We start from the raw sequence: 20,705 nt of genomic DNA on the forward strand, positions 1-20,705 counted from the left end.
ACACTTACACCACATGTGGTTCTTTCCTGCTCAGAAATTCCCCAAGCCTGTGAACGGAGCCTGGCAGACGGTGTCTTTATGGTGCCTCACAGTGGGACCTGTGTTACCTCACAAGAGCCTTCCTGGTGTGGAATAGTTATCCGCGGTCTGCATGCCACCTAGAGAGAGCCGTGGAGGAGCATATTTCCCACCATACCTGATGAGGTGGACTTTCTTTCTTAAGAGATTTTCTTTCTCAAAGTTGAACCCACACATGCATGGGCCTGCTTGACTGCTGGTGAGTGCATGGCCTCTGTTGTTTGCAAAATACGTTTCCATACCTGGAATCACATCGTATTTCTAAGATCTCTTTTAGGAACCCCTTGAAGTGTGTCTTTGTTCTTGGCCCTTGGAAGATCAACTCAGAGGAAACTTGAGTGGTGGGGTGGGTTTGATGTCCTAGGGAGGTGTTGGCCCGTTTTGGGAGGGATCTGCCTTTGTTTCTGCCTCCAGGGGGCCTGCTCCCTCCTCCTGTCCAACTCAGTCCTCCACCTTCCTACTCCCATCTCTGTCCTCCTTCCTCATCCCTCCCCAGCAAATCAATGGAGCTACCTCCGAGCCATCCTACCTTGCTTGGTAGGATTGGGAAGTGTCAGGAAAACTACTTTGGAAAAAGATAGTCCAGGTAACTCACATAGAACAATATACATATTTTTTTTTTAATAAATTTATTTATTTATTCATTTATTTAATTTTTGGCTGCATTGGGTCTTCGCTGCTGCACGCGGGCTTTCTCTAGTTGCAGTGAGCGGGGGCTACTCTTTGTTGCGGGGCGCAGGCTTCTCATTGTGGTGGCTTCTCTTGTTGCAGAGCACAGGCTCTAGGTGCACGGGCTTCAGTAGTTGTGGCACACGGGCTTCAGTAGTTGTGGCTCGCAGGCTCAGTAGTTGTGGCTCACGGGCTTAGTTGCTCCGCGGCATGTGGGATCTTCCCGGACCAGGGCTCGAACCCATGTCCCCTGCAATGGCAGGCGGATTCTTAACCACTGCGCCACCAGGGAAGCCCATATATATATATATATATATATATATATATATATATATATATATATATATATATATATATTTTTTTTTTTTTTTTTTTTAATTTATGGCTGTGTTGGGTCTTCCTTTCTGTGCGAGGGCTTTCTCTAGTTGCGGCAAGTGGGGGCCACTCTTCATCGCGGTGCGCGGGCCTCTCATTATCGCAGCCTCTCTTGTTGCGGAGCACAGGCTCCAGACGCGCAGGCTCAGTAACTGTGGCTCACGGGCCTAGTTGCTTCGCGGCATGTGGGATCTTCCCAGACCAGGGCTCGAACCCGTGTCCCCTGCACTGGCAGGCAGATTCTCAACCACTGCGCCACCAGGGAAGCCCCCCAATATATTTTTTTAAATGTAGAACTTGAAGCTATAAAAAATGTTAATTTCCTTTTACGTACTAGTATTACTCTTGGGAATTTATTCTAAGGAAACAATTCTAGAAAGGAAAAGAGCTATACCCACAAAGATATTTATAGCAACGTTGTTTAAAATAGCAAAAAACTGTAAACAGCCTGAGTGTTCCACATGGCTATATAATTGGTGATACCTAGACTCAGTGGAATATTGTGCCACTGTTAGATTAATATGAAGATGATATTAATTCATGCGAAAGTGCCGAAGAATTTTGGTGAAAAAGTGGCTTCTGTTTTAACAGGCAAATTGCACATACACTTGGTGAGTGCATACAAACTGATTACATTGGCTATGGTATAAATTGGCATAAGGTAAATACAAGATTTAGGTGAAGTGGTTATGAGTGGAGTATTTGTGTGTTTGAAATTGCTTTATATATATACTTTTATATAATACTTTAATATATTATATATATTAATATACTTGAATATATTATACCTTTATAACATTTCTATTATATATTAGTATACTTTAATATATACTATACTTATATAATAAATACATGTATATACTTACATATTATATACTTTTTTAAAAAAAGGACCTTAACTTATCAACATCTTTGGATCTGGGTGGGAAGGAGGCCAGGGGGAGGAATTCCAAGCCTCCCATCTGTTACCACCTGAAAGAAGGAACTGCTGTGTCTTATCAGCCCCCTGCACTGCAGGGGCTGGAGAGTTCAGATTGGCTGAGCCTGACTTCATAGGCTGGCTAACTACATAACTTCAGGGCTCCCAGTGGACTCGGCCTGGTGCAGGCGACCCCCAAGTGGCCTCAGAGCCCCAGATGATTGTTTGCACCTGGGTTTCTGGGGAACCAGCCCAGTGAGTACCTGTGGCCCTGAGGCTCTGGCTCTAAGCCGCCCACTCACCTCGAGGCTGCCCGGTCCTGCTGGCCCAGCCGCAGCGGGAGGCAGATTCTCTCTTCTGCAGTTCACACAGGCAGGTGAGAGGGTGTGCTTTGCAAAATGACCTCCTGCACAGTGTTGCACAGATTCATTATAGTATTGAAACTTAGAGTTGCCCTTTAGCCAGCCTCATGAAGCCCTCCACATTCATCCAGCCTACCTCTGGCTTGGCCTGCAGGGCCCTCTGACCCCTCCCCATCTTGCCATGAGCTCTGCTGGGACTTGCAGCTGCAGGTGTGGCCTGTGGCTGAGCAGCTGACTGTCTTCTGACCGCCTTCTGACCACCTTGTATCTCTGGCATCTCAGAACCTTGGGACACCTAGTACACGGCTGTCTCACCCATCACTCCCCCTTTGGGTTGCCTCCCTGTGTGTAGCCTTTTCTTCTTAGTGGGGAACTTTCTTGTCACGTGGAGTGTCTGTTGGAGGGCCCATGATCATTCTTTCCCTGTGACTAGCACAGTCCAAGGCAGGAAATGGAGACTCCTTGTGTTGCTTGGCGTCCTGAAGTGGGTGGAGCTGGAGAGCCCTGGGCAGACCTCGAGCGGGCAGGTTGCAGCCTGCTAACACAGAAGCCACCGCAACAGAACGTGTGGGGAGATGGGTTATCGCAAGCACATATCCGCTAAAGCCAAATTCCAGAACTGTCAAAGATTTGGAGTTTGTTGTTCCATGATCAGACTGAAATAGGGCCTTGTGGCTGGCGGTTTGCCAGAGTCAGAGAGAAACTGGAGAGCGTGTTGGGCACAGGGCTTGCTTGGATACTCATGAAGGGTACTCAGGCCAGTTTCATGTCTTCCATGACACGCAGGCTTGTGCGTGGGTTTGGAGGCAGGGGTGGGGAATATCCATGTGCTTCCCTAGAATATCGTGTTCATTCCTAGATGCCGTGGTCCCATCCCCACCCTCTACAGTGACCACCAGCCAGCTCCAACGGGATCATTGCTGGTGGTGTATTAACTGACACAGAGTCTAAGTAACATGCTGTCTTCCTGAGCCCAGGACCCAGCAATAACTGCTCGTCTCAGTTCCCTAATTTATAGACCACGTGCGTGCCCCAGGGTTGTCAGCAGCTCAGTTTCTTGAAGCTTGAAACACATTTCCATAGAAACAATGCTATAAATGGTAGTTGGGTTCCTAGGCTAGCCCACAAAGAGCCCTAGTGTCACCTACGAAGTTGCTGAAATAAGGTATTAGTAAAATTGAGAGCGCAAATGCAGCAGTAAGAGTTAGCACCCAGGACTTTGGAGGTTAAATGGTGTGGGTTTATTTGTGTAATAAATACAAATGGTATTTGTATTTATTACAAATAAATAAATGGTGTGGGTTTATTTGTGTAACTTTGTTTCTTTTGGTGGAGGTGTCTTTCAGAGCCCTTCTGACAAGGGAAGCTCTGGGGCCCTCCCCCTACCTACAGTCATAACCCCTCCTCTCCCAGTTTACATTCCTTCTTCCTTCCTCATCAAGCCAGGGCCCTGGGCCTACCTGCGCCTGGGACCAGGGCTGGGGTGTTTTTATTATGAGGAAATCCTGTTCAAAGGCCTTTACATCGTCTGTATCATCATCATCATCATCATCATCATCATCATCATTATTTAAACCATCTTGATCAACTTAACATAATAAACATTACACCTTAGCAATTTGCATTGTTCAGAATTCTCTCCTGATTGCTGCTAATGTTCCTATGGAAGTTTTAACATAGTTGATAAGTCCACCTCTACTACTATTTTTTGTACCGATTTTGTCCCTTAACATGAGTTCATCAAATGGTTTCATCAGATTGTTTCCATGTGTCAGTCCTTTCCTATTTCATTCTGTTAACATACCATTCTGTAATCTGAATGGAGTTCCATTTGGGGGGGTGTCTATATATATAGGTGCTATGAGCATCTTTTATAAAAACTCCTTGGTGGTGCTATTTTAAGTTGTTTTCATGGGATCTGGTTCCCTGACCATAATTACCTGATCGAGTCTTAAACTCTTGCAACACAATGCAAATCACATTCTAGAAAGATTTGAGCAGTTTATGTATGTGCAGCTGTTTCCTGATGACCCTGCCAACAGCTTTCTTGTTTAATTTCTTTACTTATTTTCATGTTGACTCTGGCCATAATGGGCCCTTAATGGTGTTCTAATCTGCATATCTTAAATTGCTGCTGAGACTGTACCTTTTTCCTCCTGATGATTTACTTCCTGTCCTTCCTTATGTGTCAAACGGTGCTCATCTTCTGTGACTGCGGAGCCTCCCCACGTACATGTATCTCCTTGAACCACTTTCCTGTTGGGAAGTACAAAGTCCTGCCTTCCTCCCACCCTCCCTGGGTGGGGCCCCGCCCCTTGAGCTGGGCTAGCGCTTCTCCACACCGGCCTGGTTCACCACCTCAGCCATTCCCTCCACCGCCTGCAGCCCTGGGAACTGGCTGGAACTGATGCTCTGGGTGGGGCCGGCTGGGGCTGGGAGGGACCAACAGTGGGGGCCCTGTGATGGAGGCAAAGGTGCCAGGCAGGGGCTTGCCTGAGTGGTTCTGAAATAGGTTCATGAAGTGACCTCCTTGGAGGGAGGCCGCGCTGGGAGATTCTGGGAGGAGCCACAGGCTGTGAGGGCTGGAGAGGGCACAGGAGTTCATCTGGTCTAAGGGTCACCCACTCAAAGGCCTGTAGGGAACAGGGGGGATCTCAATAACAGAGGCTGGCTGGGTGCAAGAAAACAGCACAAATGAGATGATAAACAATAGTGACCCGTGGCCTAGGAAGGGGTGGAATCTGTGGAAAGTTGGAATGTGTGCGTCCCATCACAGTGCCATTCCCCCCGACGCCACTCCCCTTGTGCTGCTACTTAGCTCCACCTGCGAGAAGGAGGGCCCAATGTGGCCAGTGTTCCAATTTTTTTCATGACAAACCAGAAATCCCGATTTTTAGCTTAAACCTCCTGATTTAAATAAATGTTGAAAATCAATTTAATTCAATTAAAACAAAATACATGAGATGGGTCAGATACAGTGTATCTGGGAATGAGAATGGCTTGTGAGCCTCCAATCTGTGACGCCTCATTATTTGACCTTTTTTCTGGGAAAATACAGGCCCAGGGAGGTATCCTCATATAGCCGAGAGAAGGACTCAGAGAGCCCAGCGGTCAAATACCATCTGTCTGACCTTGGAAGAGCTGTTTAACCTTTCTGAACCTCAGCTTCCTTATCTATAAAATGAGGATAATGGCTTCCTCTCAGGGCTCTGGGTGAACCCACTGGGCTTGCATCATGTCAAGCATTCAGTAGGTGCTCAGTAAATGTGTTGATAAGTCCCGCGTGGGGTCATCCAGAAAATTAGAGGAAGAACTAGGCTTAGAACGTTGCTTTCCTGACTCCCAGTCCAGAGCTTGTTCCACATCACATTGGCCTGCTTTCATGGGAATTTCCAGAGGTGTTTGGACACAGGGGTCCTTCTGGTCCCTGGGCAAATGCAGGTCACTTTATGAGAGCTTGCCTGACAGCTACTGAGCTCAGGTAATGGGGACTTAGCTCTGTGGACTTTGCCTTGCAGTCCGCAGAATCCAGGAGATCCAGTCTCAGTAGTAGTAGTAGTAGTAGTAGTAGTAGTAGTAGTAGTAGTAGTAGTAGTAGTAGTAGTAGTAGTAGTAGTAGTAGTACCACCATACAGGGAATTCCCTGGCGGTCCAGTGGTTAGGACCCAGACCCAGTGCTTTCACTGCCGGGGCCTTGGTTTGATCCCTGGTCGGGGAACTAAGATCCCACAAGCTGTGTGGCATGGCCAAAAATAATAATAATACCATACACCACTGAACCTAAGAAGCCAGTGATTATAAAAGACCATTATTTTATTTACAACTATGAAAAAGAAAATGCTGCTAATTAAACCTTGATGTGCTATCAATTGTAAGATGCATCCTTTAATATTCAGAGATATTAAAATGGGGGGAAATGTGCATCTTAGAATGGAAGAAACAGAATAGTAATAAAAGTAGTGATAATAATACTTACATTTTATTGCCTACCTCAGAATTCCACAAATGTTATTTGTGCATTTATCAACAAGCACTTACTAAGCACCCAGCATGTGCAGGCACCGCATAGGCACCAGGGATACAAGGTGACTAAGATCTAGGCTGTGCCCTTCAGAAGCTCTGAACCTAGTAGGGAGATGGTGCAGGAAGCAGCTGTAGAGCAAGGTGTAGGGGATGGAGTGAAGATAAACAGGCCGTGCCATGGGAGTTAGGAGAGAGAGTGGCTGGTCTGATCCTTAGGGACAGAGACCAAGACAGTTCAGGGTGCCTGGGATTGATTTAAGTTCTCCCAGGAGGCAGGAAGTGAGGGAAGCAGATTTGGGCTGGGGAAGAAGCTAAGCAAGGAGGGACGTGTTGCAGCTGGAGCTAGCTTCAGCCAGATACCACAGGGAGCCCTGCAATAGGAACTGCATCACCACAGATTTGATCCCACCTTTCTTTTGGACCCACTCCTCTCCCCCCCTCCCCCCCTTGTCAATCATTGGCTGCAGTGCTCTCTTAGCAAAGGCTCCCTTTGAGAAGGGGGCAGCTGTGAGCCCTTAGCAGTCAACACTCACAGTAGCTGGGAGTCAATACTCGCAGTAGCTGCACTCACAGTGCACCAACCTGATTAAGGGGCTCTGGGAGGGCTCCAGCAGTGTACACTGCAGTGGCCGTGCTCTGCTTGGAGGAGTCAAGGAAGGCTTCCTGGAAGAGCTGCCATTAAGCTTAAGTCAGGACCAGGGTATGGCGGGTTTACCTATGGATGAAAGTGGGGGGAGGAGGAGCATGTGTGAGAAAGCAGGCATCTTGGGGAACTTCAGGTTGTTAGGCTATGTGGGCCTGGGACTGGGAAGTAGGGCAGAGCCAGATCATTCCAGAACTGCAAGTGCCTAACAGTCTGGCTAACAGTCTCAACTTTTTGCAGTAGATGATGGGAGGTCTTGAAAAGGGATGTGATCACTCTGATGGCAGTGTGGGTGATAGGTGTGCAAGACTAGAAGATCAGTTAGGAGATGAGAAAAAATGGGAGTCAATACTTAGGAAGACTTAATGTACGCCAGGCACTGTTTTAAGCTCTTATCATCCCCATCTTGCACATGAGAAAACCAGGTGGTTAAGAAACTTGCTCAAGGTCATCAAGCTAGTGTGAGCCAAGAATTGGACTCAGGTCTCAGCTTGTGCGCTTAACCTGGACATTCCCATGAATATGAATTTTGGCTTCTAGTCCAAGGCGCATCATTTGTATTTGTTTTCGTTTAAAAATAATGCCTTAAAGCATGCCCAGTGCACACCCTGGATCTCGGAGGGCCCGTTCCTCCTGGCCCACAAACACAAGGTAGGGAGCCTGGGCTCCAGGAATCAGATCGTGAAGGAGTCTGTTCTGGGGCTGGTTCTGCAGGGGACGTGGGACGGTGCTGAAACGAGGCCTTTGGGAAGCTGGCAGCTCTGGTTCTGTGAAGAAAGGGTGTTTCTGTCCCCGTGGCCCTGCCGGCCCACCCTCCGTGGTGGCCACACCTGTTTTGTCCTTCTCCCTATCCCCAGCCAGACGTCTCTCCTAGAGTGACAGCAGCAACTGGGGACATCTGCAGAAGTTCCCTCTCAGGCTTGACAAAGGCACTCAGAACCTGGCCCAGGCCTGCGAGAGAGGGAGGTGGAGGCGGGGGTAGGAGGGCCACGGGATGAGGACAGCTGGAGGCTGCTGTGGCAGGCACGGCCCTGCCCCGGAACAGGTGAGGTAACCGTGAACTCAGGCGGAGGGCCCCCTGGGTTTTCACGGGTAAAAGAGAAGACAGTGCAGGGACTTCTCAGCACACGGTGGCTTAACTTCACAGCTGGGGTTTTGAGCTCCCTGCTCCCTCAGAAAGGACGTGGCAAAAAAGGGGTGAAGAGAAGGCACAGGCATCAAAGGAGCGTCCCTATTCGGGCTGGGTGGGCGCACAGTGGAAAAGCTTGGAGGGAAGGACACAAAGAGCAGGGACTGGGCAGAAGCCTTGGAGAGACACCTGGATGGGACATTGAGTCAGTGTTGGAAAGAGTCTCTCTGGGCAGAGCCCAGCATAGGGTCACCCTGAGGCTGATGGGGGTGGACCTGGGGTCATTTCAGAGGAAAAAGAATCTTGACTGGACTAGGTTTTTGAAAGGGAGAAGCTAGTTTTGGGAGAAGGGGATATAGGGTAAAACATTAAAAAAAAAAAAATTGTAACCTCTTATAGGTACATAGCATGATAAAGCAGTTTTCTTGTCCTTGTGATTCTCCAAAGTCCCTAGAAAGCAGGCATTCTTTTATTGTTTGTGTAGCAAATACTTACAGTACATCTAAGGAGCCAAAATGCAAGACTTGGAGAAGGTAAGTGTCAACTTTCCTAAGATCACACAGTGGGTTGGCTTTAGTTAGGCAGGACCCAAACTCAGTCCTGGTTCCCTGTTCTTTCTACAACCTTGTCTCTCTTCTGTTTTAACTGTAGGTAATGAGGTCCTAGAAGTAGTACCTTTATTCTGAAAAGGGAAATGACAACAGGGACACAAGGAACATAAGGGACATAAGGAACCCAGCATTGTGGACTTGGGATTTCCTCAAAGGTATTTGTACCCCCTATTCCCCACATTCCTGTAAAGGTTGGTTATTCACTTAAACACACCATGTGTGCTGGCCTCGACGGAAAGTCCTGACAGAGAAAGGACAATGGAAAAAGGACAGGAAAGCAGGCATGGGGTTTGGGGTGAAGAAAACTCCTCTTTTAAATCGTGAATGATGGAAGCAGAAAGTTAGAGGCAGGTGGATGGGTGGTGAGAACCTGGCTTCCTTGGAAGCTTTGTTTTTTTTTCTCTTAAGAACAGCTTTATTGGGATATAATTCACATACCACAAAATTCACCCTTGGAAGCTTCTTAATGGTCTCAAGTTGTCCCAGAAGTGGATGCTGATGATGACCACTCAGGGCAGTGAGGGATCACTCTGAGCGGAGTCCAGAGAGCTGATGCCATTCTAGGAAGCATCTCTAATGCCATATTCTACTGTCACTGGGACCCAGAGTTTGAAATCCTGTCTAGGATGCTTTGCTTCCTGGAGTGTTTCTCAGCAGATGCACTCCCTGGGAAGTGGAGCTCTGTACCTCTCTCTTTTCTGCAGTTTGTAAAGAAGCTTGCTGGTGGAGAAAAGTCCGCTGTATGGGTAAGGTCCCTGGAACACCTTTATTTTTTTCTTACCCAAAGGGCACCCTTCTTAGCTGCCTCTGTAGGAAGGGCTGGAGCTTCTAAAACCAAAACTTTCACTTCACATGTCAGTGATTCTGCACTGTCATATCTGCAGCAAAACTGACCTCCAGGGCTTTCCTGGAAGAGCTGCAGCTTTCTTTATACATCCTCAGCTGCCTGCCTTTGGGAGGGAGACTTCTCCTGCCAGGCAGGGGCCATCTGGGACAGTCTTGGGCCCTCCTCCCCTACACACGCACATGCCATTTCTCCTCCCTCTCTTCCTTTGTGAGCATGAGCTGCTCCAAGATGAGCAGGGCTGTTCCAGGTCACTGACTTCTGTTTCTCATGCATCCTGCCACCTACCTCTGCTCCCTGTGCTGCTTCCTGGGCCTGGCCCAGCATCCCGACGTAGGACAGAGAGGAAGTCCTGGCGGGACAAGGCTGAGGAGTGCCCTTTGGAGCGGCTCCCACTTGTTCCCTGGAGGCTAGGCTCTGGCTTCATGGTGGCAGGCTCTTCTAGAAATGTACTCCCCAGCCAGGGTTCTGCTTGGTGGGGAACATCCCTGGGCTTGTCTACACTGGCTATCGGGGGACTTGCTCTGGACTGGCTCGAGGCCAGCTCTGGGGGCCAGGCCCAAGGGGGAGGTCGGGATGGCTGCAGGTTTGCAGTGGAGTGAGCACTGCAGACCAGGCGGCTTTGCTTTTGCTTCCCTCACTTGGATGAGGTGTCAGTGGGGAGGAAAAAAATCAGACAAATGGAAAAAACAAAAAGGTTTTACACAGAACCTCTGCCAGGAGTCCTGAGAGTCCAGCCTCTACTTGGGGGCCAGCATGCCTGAGCGTCCCAGTCCCCCAATTGCTCACTGCCTTCCTCTAGGGGAGATGGGAAGAGGAACAGAGAGATGACAGACTACTGGCTTGCTTTGTGATCTTGTGCAAGTCACTCAACCTTTCTGAACCTCAATGTTTGCATCCATAAAATGAGCGGGATGAAACTCTCTCACACACAGGGTTGTTCAGTAGGCTGTGTGTGGGGACATCCTTTGAGAATTGTCAGGAACAATACTGTCAGAGCAGATGCTAAATCCGAGAGCCTGGGCTTTTCTTTGTTGGAGGTTGTTTCCCTGGCTCCTCCATTCATTTTTTACAATCACAGAATCGTGGATTTTAAACTGGAAGGAATTTTAAAAGGTCATCCGGTCCAGTCCCCTGGCATAATTATCTTTATTTTGCAGATGAGACTAAGTTGTCATTACTGTGACATGTCTGTCATACCATGGTGCAGATAAGCCCTTTTCCTCCTGGGTAAGGTGTGAGCGCCAGATGCACACAGGTGCTCCCGCCAGTGAAGGGATGGAAGAGGACAGGAAGGTCATGCCCCTTAGAAGCAAGTGTGGGGTTCTGAAGGTTTCTAGGCAGAAGGTACCAGTGTCATCTCTGTCATCCACTGGGGGCAGGGGGAGGGGCGTGGTGGGGAAGGTCCTTGCCCTGCAGGTTCAGAGGGACATGAGAATCTGCTGCCCCTCCCCTTCCCCCTGAGAAAGCAAGGGATGCACCTGCTTCTCACGACTGGCCACAGGGGAAAAGCAGCTGCCAGGACACAGTGTATTCTTCAGTGGTTTTTCCTTCAAAGAAAAATCTCCTTCTGACCCATCTCCTTGGGGAAAAGAAAAAACAAAAACAAATGAAAGGAACTAGGAAAAAAGGGCTCCCTCCCCAGGACTTTCTCCTGGCCCTGGAGCCTCATTGTATGTGGGGGCCAGCAAGAACCTCCTGAGTAGCAGAAAGGTTTCCCATCTTCCCGCCAGTTAAGGAGGCATCAGGGGATGGTAGGGAAGGTAGGTGAAATATAGGCATGCAGTCAAAAGCTGCCTAACTTGGGCCTCAGCTGCTAGAATTAAACCAAGGAGCTTTTCACACCCAAGTAATCAAGACATGGGTCTTTCATAGGGGCTGGGAGCAGTTTCTCAATAACCTTACCACCACTAGGATGCTGATAAGCCAAAAAGTGAAGCTTGGGGAGACTGTTAATGAAGTGCTTTGGAGAGGATTAAGCATGCTTTACCGTATCCAAAACGAGAGTTTTCTTTGTGGAAGAAAGCGACTTGTGTCCTCCCCAACATCACACACATACTTTCCTGGCAGGCCCGCTGGGTTTCCAAACATTTCGTCACCGTCTCGTCCTGACCTTGGTGTGAAAGGAACGAGCCGCGTGGCCTGTTGGTTCCAGCAAAGCCATCCGGGGCGCTGGCCTGGTCTGGGGGAGGGTGGCGACTGACTTGGGAGTGGAGGTGAGGTCTGCTGGAAATCCCCAGCCTGGGCAGCCGCCGGAGGTTTAAAGACGCCTTCTCCGGCCTTATTTGGTCGCAGGAAGTGGGCGGCGCCGGGCCTGCTGGCTGAGAGGCAGACCCGAGACAGTTGTGCTGATGAAGTGGTAGAGCTGGTTTTTGCTCGCCGCCGTGCCGCGCGCGCCGGCCCGCCGCTGGGCGCTCCGCGCTCCCAGCCCCGAGTTGTGCAATCCTTTGTAGCACGCCAGAGAGTCCTCCTCCTTCGCTGTTGCCTCTCGCCCTCTCTCTCTCTTTCTTTTTTTTCAAGCTGTGAGCTCAACCGATGAGTCAGAGCAGTGCAATCCTGACACTGCATCGCAGGACTGGGGGGTGACACGAAGGGAGGGAGAGCGACCGCGAGGCGGACACCACGGGCGCGGGTTGCGCCGAGGCTCCTGTGCCGGGAGCGAGGGGTGACAGCCCGCGCGTCCCGCCCGGGCCCTGCCAGCAAACTTCCCGGCCTCGGGAGGCGCGAGCTGGCGGAAATTCTGCGAGCGCCGCGGGGAGGCGGCGGCGCCTGTTTGTTTTTAAAATCGGGAGTGCGTGCAGGCGGCTGGAGCCTGGGAGGCGACCGAAGGCGGCGGCCCGCGGCGGAAAGGGGACAGCCGATGCCGGAGCTCGGGTAGGAGCAGGGTAAGTGGGGCTGTTGGCCCGGCGGCCGAGGCCTGCACGCGGCTCGGCGCAGAGCCCGCCCTGGCTGCGGCGGCCAAGGGACCCCGGGCTGCGCGCAAGCAGTGGCGGCTGGGCGCGCGGGCTGCAGCTCTGCAGGCGCGGCCCAGAGCGGGGGCGCGGAGCCACGGGGGGCGCGGCGCGGCAACTTCTGCTGCCGGAGCGGCCGGGGGTGGGGGCGCGCGCTTGTGTACGTGCGTTTGCCGCCCCGCCGCCCGCCCCCTCGGCGGCCCGCACCACCCCGCCCCGCCCGCAAGTGCCTGTGCAGCGCCAACCCGCCGTGTTTGTGCAGCTACGCAGCTCGCGCGCGGCCCCCGCCCACCCGGGCGCGGCCCCGGCAGGAAAACCCTCCCAAGCCTCCGGGCCCGCGGCGGTAGCGGCGGCTCCTCCTCCGCCTGAGCGAAACGTGGTGTCCACCAGGACCGGCTTGCGTGACCGAGCCTGGGTCCGGGAGGTACGGGAGGGTCTCGCGAGCTGCGGGAACTTGGTGCGGGAGCCCTTTCCCCTTCCCGTGTGCACCCGAGAGCGGACGTGGAAACTGCACGCGCGCCCGGAGTTTGGGGGACAGAGGTGCAGGGGTGGCAGGGAACCGGGGCCAGTGCAGCTGAGGCCTAAGCTGGAGCGTTTAGGGCGGGCGGACCGGCCTCACCCCGCGCACCCTGGTGCTGCCGGCTGCTGGCGCACCTCAGACCTGTCATCCTTCGCCCAACCCCTCACGCCCCGTGCAGCTGCGGCCTGCGGAGCTTTCCCGCCGCCTCACCTTGTGCTGCGTTTGGTGGTGCCTGTGCGGAACTCGGGAGCCCGGGTTTTTTTTTCTGGAGCCTGCGTAAGGCCGGCTTGGTGGCGGTAGTCATACCCCCCTTACAACTCACACATCCAGGAGCGTGTCCACCAAGTTGCACCTCTAGGGCCCCCACCAGGCTTCTGGATAAGGGCCTGACGCTTTCAAGCCTCAGCCCCAAGGAAGCCTCAGGAAGGCAGACCTAGAGGAGATACCTACCACTCTAAAGTGGGAGCCCCTGGGTATTGCAGCCCAGCCTCCAGAGTGAGCTGCTGCAAGCATGAAAGGGGAAGTTACTCTCCCCCGTTTAAAACTTTGTTGGTCACAACTTTAGTGGCTACTTCCTGCTTCCACCGTCCCACCTGGGACCTGTGTGACAGCCTGTGCAGCCTCGCTCAGGGGACAGTGGGATGGGGGAGAGCTGGCAGGCCTTGGGTGACTCTGGAGGCTGCCTAGGCACGTGTGTGCAGGGGATCCCTGTTGGCAGCTGTGGCTGGAGGGAGGGAAGGTCTGGCCTGCTCCAACAGGGGGAGCCTGGCCTGGTGGCAGCCTGGAGGTCTGGCCCCTCCTTGGCCTTGCAGCTTCAGGATTGAGACTGGAGGCCTGATGAAGGTGGAAGAAATGCAGCTCTGAGGAGAAGCCTCTTCTCCCTTGTGGGGCCCCGGCTAAGGGAAGGAAACCACTTGTCTTGCTCCAGAACCTCCTAGGGATGGTGTGCATGTGCCGCTTTAACATCAGAGAAATGCACCCTTTTCACAGGCTGTTAGATGGCTTCAGGATGAAGGGGAAAGGAGAAACCATCCCTGGTTGGGAATTTGTGGATCTGCTTTTTCCTACGGCTCTGGACAGTGAATAATAGGGGTGTAAACACTCAGTTACTGTGATAAACCATCTCATTGTATGGCTCTGGCCCAGTCTCCACTCTAATTGGATTGGCCTCTGGCAGGTTACTCTGGTCTGAGTAGCTCCCAGAGGCCAGGCGGGGTGAAGAACCTGGAGGGTTCCTCCCACCCCCCCCCCCCCAACCACGCAGCTTGCTCTGGGACAACCTGACCACTGCCAGTGTGGTCTCTCCAAGCATCGGGAAGAACCCACACTCCTCCTGGCTCTGTCAGCCCCTCACCCCACCCTAGGAAAGGGTGCCCTGGAGTGCCCATGGGGATGAGAGTTCAACTTTTAAATGTGGGATTTAAAAATAGCTTGAGTGTTTAGCCCTGTGGGCTGCTGCTTTTAATAAATGGAGAAACAAAAAGGCAATATGCAGTTACAGATTTCAGCTGAAGGCCTCCTGTGGCTGCAGAACTCAGGGAAGGGGTGCCCAGTGGAGCCAAGGCCTCTGGGCCCCTGAGTGGGAGAAGGATTGGCAGGGGGGTGCGCATGGAGCAGAGTATCCTGGAAGGGGAGTGGGTCCAGTCCAGGAATCTTTGGCACTGATAGCCCCTCTCCTGCAGTTGGGTCTCCCAGAAGGAAACCTTGCTCCTGGTGGAATGGGGATGGCCACAAGTAGCTGGGAGATTCCTGCGTATCCTTCTAATCCTGTTTCAAATGTCACTTCTTTGGAGAAGCCTCAGCCTTCTTCTGAATACTCATTTCCACCTTATATAGTCATTTGTGTACGTACTGTAATGTGGTGGTCAAAACATAAACTGGGAGCTAGAGTTCCTATACCTTCAAAGAGTCGAGGTGAGGATTTTGCAAGTTAGTACATATACATCAAATGTTGAAAGCACATTTCAGTATTATCATAGCTCTGCTCTAGCATATGCTCTATATTGTTACCACAGTGTCCGGCATCTAGTAGGTGTTTAGTATATGTTAGCTGAACAAATGAATGAAAGATCTCCATCCAGAAAATGTGGACTTAGCATGTGGTGGGCCCAGTGAGTCATGCTGCGGGATTCATACTGTGCCATTGCTTTCAAAAGGGTTGGTCCATGTGTGAATCTGCTGCTGGTGAACCCAGTCTCCTGGCACTGCCCTATGGCTGGCCTTCTGGAGAGTGTGTCCCAGTAATCCTGACCCCAATGGGACCTCAGGGTGAAAGAGTGTTGGAGCCTCCTGCCTAGGAATCTGCTAACCTGGGCATTTCCTTTGGCCAGGCCAATTGGCACCCTTCCCGTGTGTGCTCGAATTAGTATAGAAGCAGCCTGGGGGCTCCATTCTTCCCTGACACACCACAGGCTGCAGGAAATGCAGCCAGGGGTCGTGTTCCATCAGAAGAGTTGCTTCTGCACAGGCAGGATCGCTCTGGCTGTGTGGGGCTGAACTAAATAAACTCCTTGAGCTGGGCTGGAGCTGGGTGGAGTGTGCTGAAATCCCCATTTCTTATTTGTGGGATCTGCATTTGCATTCGAAGCAACATTCAGGATATCGTGAGACTGTGAGCTCATTTTATGAATCAGAAGCATTACAGCATAACTTCGGTGTTGGAAACTGCTCTTTGGAATCCAGATCACCCTCCCTCCACCCCCAACACACGCACACTTACAGGGGCTCTCACAGTCACACACGGGAACAATAACAGTTAGTGGGACATCAATTCAGATTCCAGAGCCATCAGGCAAAACTTGTGCACACCTACTTCCGTCCCCGCACTCAGAACACCATTCCTGGATGGTGTGTGGACGATAACCTGGGCAGTGACTCTGAAGGAAGCCTGGCAGGGGCATAGGAATGAGGCCTGGGCAGAGGTTCGTTCTTCAGCTTCCCCACTTGCTGTGTGGCTTTGAGCATTGCTTAACTTCCTGAGCCTCAGTTTCCCTACCTATAAAATGGGGATGATAATAATTACTCATAGGGTTGCTGCAAAGGTTAAACAGGATTGTGCATGCAACGTGACTGGCACACAGTAGGTACTCAACAGATGATGGCTAGCATTTCACCAGTTCCTACCAAGCCCAGCTCCTGTTTGCCTTTTGCTCCTTCCAGGGAAAAGGAAATGAAGGGTGTCCTGCTTGTGGTAGGAGGGTACCCTTCCAGGCCACTGGGCTTATGTAAATGAAGCTCATTTTCGAACTCCCTAGGCCCTGGGCAAAACTGTGTGATGCACTCCAGCCTGGACCAGCCCAGACCCTGCTGCCTGTGTACTTTTGCCAGGGATTCTGTCCCTGCAGCGGAGGGTTAAGGGCTCAGCTTCCCAGAGAACAGATTGTGCTCTCGGGAACCTACCCGCCCAGGCCTCAGGCTGAACTGCTCACGTGGGTGGGAGGAAGGCTGCTTTCTAAGCCAAGGAAAAAAAATCCCCTTGTCTTCGGTTCACCTGAAGCCCCTCAGTGTGACCTCAATGGAGTTCGGGTGGAGCCTGGGGTGGGAGTTGCTCCTAAAAGCACTTTGGCTGTTTCACCAAGTAGCAAGGGTGGAGTGGGAGGGTGGGGGGAACACCAAGATATTATATAAGAAGAAAGTTAACACATGTCTGAAGAGAGCTGGGGTTTTGCAGGGGTGAGGGTCGGGGGCTCCCTGCGGGACTCAACTTACTGGTTGTGGTTTTCGGGGGCTGGTGGGGAGGAGAGGGGCTGGAGGCCTGAGCCGTCCCAGGCAGTGGGTCTTGATCTTGCTCTTCCTGGAACGGATCCTGGTGCTATGGCCACCCGGGGAAGGTGCTCCCTGTTCCCTCTGCCTTTCTCTCCAGCCACAGGGAGCTTGTGGTGAGTGTTATTTTTTCCAGGCAATGCTTCTTCCTCTAGGAGTCTCAGGAAGGGAGGAGGGGAGCAGCCAGGGCAGGTTTGTCCTGGCCGAAGCTTGGAGAGAGGGAAGTACAACAGGCTTGCAGCCAGAAGGGGGTTCCCTCTGAGGCCACCCATCTTCTCTGGGGAAATGGGGTCCAGAGAGGAAGGAAAATAGTGAGGGATTTCGATTCCCAGCTTTTTCCCAGCAGCTGGGCAGACAGAGACCCCAAGCCAGCCTGCTGTTGCCAGAATTTGCCAGTTCCTGGGAGGGGAAGGCCCTGGAACTCAGAAGAGATCTCAGAAACGGCTTGAGTGATAACTCAAAATTCTGCAAGTTCAAGTAGTCTGGCCTTTCTCCCCCTTCCTCCTCCTCCTCCTCCTCCCCCCAGCCTGCCGGCAGCTCTTGGGGCGCATCTGGCTGGCCTCAGATCCTCCATCCCACCTGACCTGGCTTTGTCTGACCTCTTCAGCTGGCCCTGGGTCCTAGTTCTGGGCTCTCCAGCTCCCAGGAGTTACCCAGAGCTGGAAAACACTTTGGGACATCTAGTCCTTCACTTTCAAATGGGGAAGCTGAGAGGCAGCGAGTTCCTTGAGGTTCCATAGACTGTCCCCACTTTTGCTTCACAGAGGAAAGGCTCCTCTGTCCTGCCCCTGGTCCCTGCCCCTCCCAGTTTCGAAACGGGGGAAGGGCCGCTTCAGTGCAGGAAGAGCCCAGAGGAATACTGTCTCGGCTCCTGGGTGTGGCCCAGTCTTCAGCTGGCTCCATAGTTATTTGTCTGTTTGTGTGTGTGTGAGTGAGTTTTGTGGTTAGGAGACTGGATCTGACTGAAAGCAGAAGTACCCATGCTCTGTGGGCTGTGCAGCGTGCAGATTGGGCTGTACAGGGACAGTCGGGAGAGGAAGACAGGGGGCAGAGGCCCCTCTGCACGATGGCTGCTGGTGCTCTTTTTGTCCTTGCACAGTGCTTGCACACTTGAGTGTAAACAGCCCTTCCAGGTTGCTAGCAGCTGCTTTTCCTTGCTGGCTTTGGGCAGAAGAGGTACCAAAAATAACCAGGCGGGCACTTCTACTTGTGGGACTTTCACTGTGGTGGCCTCGGGGCAGGCTTACTTGCTCCCTGCAGGCCCTGGTGCCTCTGGCATCCCTGTTCAGACTTTCTGTGACCACCCTCTCCCCAGCCTCCCTCAGGTGATGGCACTTTCCCTTTTATTGCTCTTAGAGGGAGCCCAGGAGGGTGGAGGCTCCACTATGGGCTTGGAAGCTCTGCCAGGTTTTATCTGGGGACTCTTGTCCCGCCATGTCCCTGCAGGCCCTGCTGGCGCAGCTGAGTTCTGGGGAGGCCTGTGCTGAGTGTGCTTCTCGTGGGTCCCTAGGCCAGATGCCTGCAGAGCCCAGCACTGTTGCTGGGATTCCTAGTCCCCTTGTCCTGTTCCTGTCTGGTCAGCCCTGCTCTCAGCCGGCTGTGGAACTGGAAGAGGCCATTTCATTCCCTTCCAGGTGTTGAAGACTAATAATGAATGATTTGCCCCTGCCCAGCAAGGGGGAAATGAAATCACATTTATCGAGCTCTTACTTTGTGCCAGGCACTCCATACATAATATATATATATAAAACCCTCATTTAATCCCACAGTAACTATGAGATGAAGATATTGTACCCATTTACTGGTAGGGAAACTGAGGCCCACAGAGAGGCAGGTGATTGGAGAAGCCAGGACACATCCTGTTTGACCCCAAAGCCCTGTCTTTTTCCCAGGCAGCTCCCACACTTCTCCTGGCTATTTTCATGTGCACAGGGAACAATGCTTTGACCCTCGGAATGAAGTGTTGATGGTAGGAATTCAGGCACTATTAGCTGGCTGATAGGGGAGATATTTTGGGCTGGGAAGGGTGGGGAAGACCCCTCTGAGGCCTCCCTCTCCAAACACTTTACAGGGTAGCGAGAAGCCCAGCCTGAGCCACGAGGCCCTGCTGTGCAGGGCGATAGGCACAAGGGGGTCCACTGTGTTTGTGTGTTGGGGGGGATTGCTGGGGAGTCACTCGTGCATGGGAGGAGTGGAAAGGTTTAGTTTAGCCCTCCCAGAAACCTTGCAAGCGTCTCCATCTCCCCAAATATCCCAGCCTCCGTAGTCTGAGAACAGCTCTAGGACCATAGGCTGGGAGTGGGTGGGATCTTAGGCCTCCCTTCCTGGCCGCTGGGTCTGACCCCAGGGCCCATCATGCCGGCTGGCTTGGCCCAGGTCCCAGAGAGCCTGGTTGGTGTGTACTCGGGGTTTGGGCTGGATGCTCTGCTGGTGCCCGGTGCCAAAGGCCTCTGGGTGTATTTCAGGAACAATAAAGAATAAATCAACACAGGAGAAGAGAGCCTGCAGCAGCTGCTCAGAGACTGGAGAAACGCGAGGAATGTGTGAGCATTTGGCCGAAGCCCTGGATCTTGACCGGGACCTGAGAAAGGCCATGACACTGACTGGATGGCTGGACGAGGGGGGCAGGTGGCTGGCTCTCTGTGCCCGCTCTGCAGCCCGTCTAGGAGGCCCCAGGCAGCCATGTTGAGAGCTGCCCCACCTCTGCTGGCAGCAAGGTTTTGTTCTTCTTGGTCACTAGCAAGTATTGGGGAGCCATATTATCCCCATTCTTATCCTCCAAACCAGCAGGATGACCCCCTGAAAAAACTCCCCTCCCCCTCTCCCCCCAGGCCATCAGGTAGGTCTTAGCTCCTTCTGGAGCTGGCCAGGCAGATGAGCCAGAGCTGATGAAGACGCCACAACTAGACACCGCTCCCACCCCCCCACCCCCCCCACCCCCGCTTCCTTTCTCCTGAGAAGAAGAGACAGCAGAGCCAGGTCTGAGGGAGTGCTGAGTGTGAGAACATCCCCTGGGAGGCCCTGACCACAGCTCTACCCAACTAATGAGCTGTGTGTTCTTGGGCAAATCATGTTACCTCTCAGGGCTTCAGTCCCATCAGCCATGAAATTGAGATTTGGACCAATGATCTTTGGAGTGGGTGGGCACTATCTGTCTCCCTTATTTAGGATGTGCAATGAACAACCTTTATTTAGTAGTTTCACTTTGTGAGAGGAAACCCTTCTGAGAGCCCCATGCAGAGAGGTGGCTTGTCATGCTGGGGCTGATGCTCAGTGCCCTGGGTGGGGGGCATTGGCACTAGTAGGAACCCAAGCATGGACTGACTTGACCCAGATTTCAGTGTGCCAGGGGAAGGGGCAGGAGCCTGGGCCCCATGGGGATTTGGGGCGAGTCACGGCTTTATTTTTAAAGAGCTGTTGGCCAACTGTGGGTGTGGGGTTGGAGAGTGTGGGAGGGATGTGGCTTCCTCTTGAACTGAAGATGTTGAGCTTCACAGGTTGGCCCAGTGGTGGTAATCACCAGTAGCTTCATTTTCAAAGCCACTCGCCTCCCAGGCCTCTCTCACTCACCTTTCCTGACCAGCCACACTTCCAGGACATGACTGGTTTTCAGGCCAGCTGAGCCGCTCTCCAGGGAGAAGATGTGAACAGCCCAGAGGCTGCTGCCATCCATCCCAAATAGCCTGATGTGTACCCAAGCAGGAGGCTGAGCCTGAAGCCCTGCAGAAAAGGCTCTGGGTTCCAGTCCTGGCATTGCCTCTATACTCCTGTGACCTCACATCTTCAGGTGCCTCGTTGAGAAACGGGAGTGTAATAATA

The 20,705-nt window shown here is 52.3% G+C and overlaps 1 protein-coding gene across 5 annotated transcripts in view; it reads left to right on the forward strand.

The window, feature by feature from the left end:
- MIDEAS (mitotic deacetylase associated SANT domain protein) overlaps positions 1-20,705 on the forward strand; it is a 67,728-nt gene that overhangs the window by 14,230 nt on the left and 32,793 nt on the right. The window contains exon 2 of one of the 5 annotated variants that reach the window (XM_068542944.1): positions 8,850-8,964. The exons of 1 other annotated variant lie outside the window; for it this stretch is intronic. The gene's annotated coding sequence lies outside the window, so the exon portion shown is untranslated. Of the gene's footprint in view, positions 1-8,849; positions 8,965-12,004; positions 12,539-12,955; positions 13,029-20,705 lie in introns of those variants that run through there. 3 more of the 5 variants (XM_068542933.1, XM_068542965.1, XM_068542976.1) reach the window with 3 other exon arrangements.

Source organism: Eschrichtius robustus, chromosome 1, assembly GCF_028021215.1.
Source record: "Eschrichtius robustus isolate mEscRob2 chromosome 1, mEscRob2.pri, whole genome shotgun sequence".
Lineage (NCBI taxonomy): Eukaryota > Metazoa > Chordata > Mammalia > Artiodactyla > Eschrichtiidae > Eschrichtius > Eschrichtius robustus.